At 41.2% G+C, this 2562-nt stretch overlaps 1 non-coding gene across 1 annotated transcript; it reads right to left on the bottom strand.

The window, feature by feature from the left end:
* Nucleotides 1–1649: 1649 nt before the first annotated feature.
* Nucleotides 1650–1755, bottom strand: LOC131154657 (small nucleolar RNA R71). The gene has a single exon (XR_009136573.1). It is a non-coding gene; the product is annotated as a small nucleolar RNA R71 (small nucleolar RNA).
* Between the last annotated feature and the right edge of the window lie 807 nt (nucleotides 1756–2562).

Below are 2562 nucleotides of genomic sequence, written 5' to 3'. Positions count from 1 at the left end.
CTAACATGTAAAACAACCTTTGTAAACCCTAGAGCCTATAAGTATTAGCTACGAACACAAGATCTAGGTTCCTTTTTTTCCTCTCCTAGGTTAGTGACAGACCTAGGAAGTCATTGAGAGCCAAGTTAGAGTAGGAGCAGAGTAGTTTCGGTTTGTGTATGGAGTGTCTGATGGCCTGTGACAACTAGCAGCGTTTATACAATAACTGTGTATTTTAGGATCTCCTCTTGTACTTCTAGCATTAGTGACAGATGTTTTAAATGATAAAAGGGATGATCTTTTTACTTATGCTTTCATTTACTGCTTTCCATTTAGTTGCTTTGTGTTTGATGAAAGATTGTAGATAAAGATAAACACTACTACGTATTAGTCAGAGGGAAATAGTCGGCTATGGAACCATGGAGGTGTTCGTTATTGTTGAGACATGGTATACTTCGATTCCTGACCATGCTCCGAATGGTTGGTGCACCCTTGCTACCCTGTGCCCTCAATCGCCCCTCGCCCGCGCTGGCCCGCTCAGGTTAGTACTTCTATGGAAGTTTGGATGAGCGTAGTTAGAAACATGGCATCTAGTGTCTGATTCGGATCACAACATTGCTTTGTAGAAGTAAGGTAACTTAGAAATTTACTTGTTTCCCAGTAGTTTAGATTTATTTTCTTTCAGTTACATGTTTTCCAATAGTTGTTAGACAATGACCATTGCAAAATACCAGTTTGACTTCTTTTTCATAACAAGGCTTTAGTAAACTAAATTGGAAGTGGTTTAATAATTGCGCTTCAAGTCTACGTGGATCGATACTCAACTTACCCACTTTCTACTAAACTTGGGATAGTTAGGTTTTATAAATATTACTTTTGGTAGTTAAGGACCCAAGCCTTGGCGAGGCTACCAAATTTTGGCGCCATTGACGAGGACTTGGCTACGGTTATAAGCCAACTTCTGCTTTAAAGTATTATTTCCTTATTCTTTTAATTTGATCTCCTTTTTTTTTTTTTTTTTCACTTTCTTTGTTAATTTCTATTTTCTTTATTTTGTTTTCTACTCTTAAAGTCTGGATCTTTGTGCTTACACATGTGTATGTTTGGTCTGCATTCTTTGGTACGCGAGATAGTTCCCATAGATCTTGAGATTGAGAAATCCCATAGGTCCCTTAGGAAACCTATCTCTAATCCATAGAAAGCCGAGTCTTCTAAACTAAAAGCCATAACCGAAAATACCCCACCAGTTCTCGATGGACAAATCCTGGAACCCCATGCTCCCCACCTACCTGTGGTAGGAGAGCAACATCTTCGGCCCCTTAGGGACTACTTTGTACTTAATGCATACACCTCACTGTCCTGCATCTGGTTCCTGGATGTTTAGGCGACATAATTTGAGATAAAAACTTCAATCATCTCGATGCTGCCCAACTTTCATGGGAACTCTATTGAAAATTCTTATCAACATCTAGATGAGTTCTTGGAAATTTGTTCCACCATCCACATACCTAATTTCACTGATGTTGCTCTCCGTCTTAGAATTTTCCCGTTCTCTCTAAAGGATAAGACCAAATATTGGCTGACGTCCTTAGAACCGAACTCGGTGGCTAACTGGGCAACCATGCAACATGAATTCCTTAAAAATTACTTCCAAATTGGGAAGACTAACTAGCTTCGGAGAGACATCACAAGTTTCTCACGGATGGATGGGGAACTCTTTTTCTAGACTTGGGAGCTCTTTAGGGACCTGTTCCGTAAATGCCCACATCACCAAGTCCCCAAGTGGCAATTAGTCCAAAATTTCTACAAAGGGTTGGCTGAGAGAGATAGGTCCATGGTTGATGCGTTATGCAAAGGTACTTTCCTCACTAAGCATGAGAACGAGGCCTCGATTCTCTTTGAAAATCTGGCTGAAAACTCTCAACAGCACTTGGCTGCCACCCATAGATTACCTAATCCATAAACTTCTAAACCTAAAGGAGTTTACGAGTTAGCCACGAGCTAGGACTTAGCTTCTACTCTGCATGCCATATCCAAAAGGCAGGATCAATGCTTGTCCCTAAGACAAAAAACAACGACATGTGCAAAGATATGTGCAATCTGCTCTGACCCTTCCTATACACGTTATAATTTCCCATACGTGCATTCCCCACCTGAGCTTGGGTATAAGAAGTAAAGGCCACCCACAACTTGTATGATAAGCCCTCTAATGACTCATATTCAAACACATACAACCTTGGGTGGAAATGACATCGTAACTTTTCGTGGAGGCCGTAGGCTCTGGGTTTTCAAGCCTAAAGACCTCCACTAGCCTCGAATGCTTTGCATCCACAACCATACCAAAATCTCCGAAGTCATTCTGATTCGGTCCCCATATTTTAGACTGCCCAATAGCTGTCTCCCTCCCAACCCAAGTATGACACATTTTAAGAGATGGTGCTAAGGTCCCTTAAGAATATTGAAGTTGATCGCCAAGAGAATCAACAACTCTTTCACTCTCACTCCTAATCCATTGCGAAGCTAGAAGCCACTTTGGGACAACTAGTTGCCACCTCGAGTCGAAGAGATGAAGGAAAGTTTCCA

The sequence above is a fragment of the Malania oleifera genome, chromosome 4, assembly GCF_029873635.1.
Source record: "Malania oleifera isolate guangnan ecotype guangnan chromosome 4, ASM2987363v1, whole genome shotgun sequence".
Lineage (NCBI taxonomy): Eukaryota > Viridiplantae > Streptophyta > Magnoliopsida > Santalales > Ximeniaceae > Malania > Malania oleifera.
The sequence above is the reverse complement of the archived record's forward strand: the minus strand, read 5'-3'. Positions and strand labels throughout refer to the sequence as shown.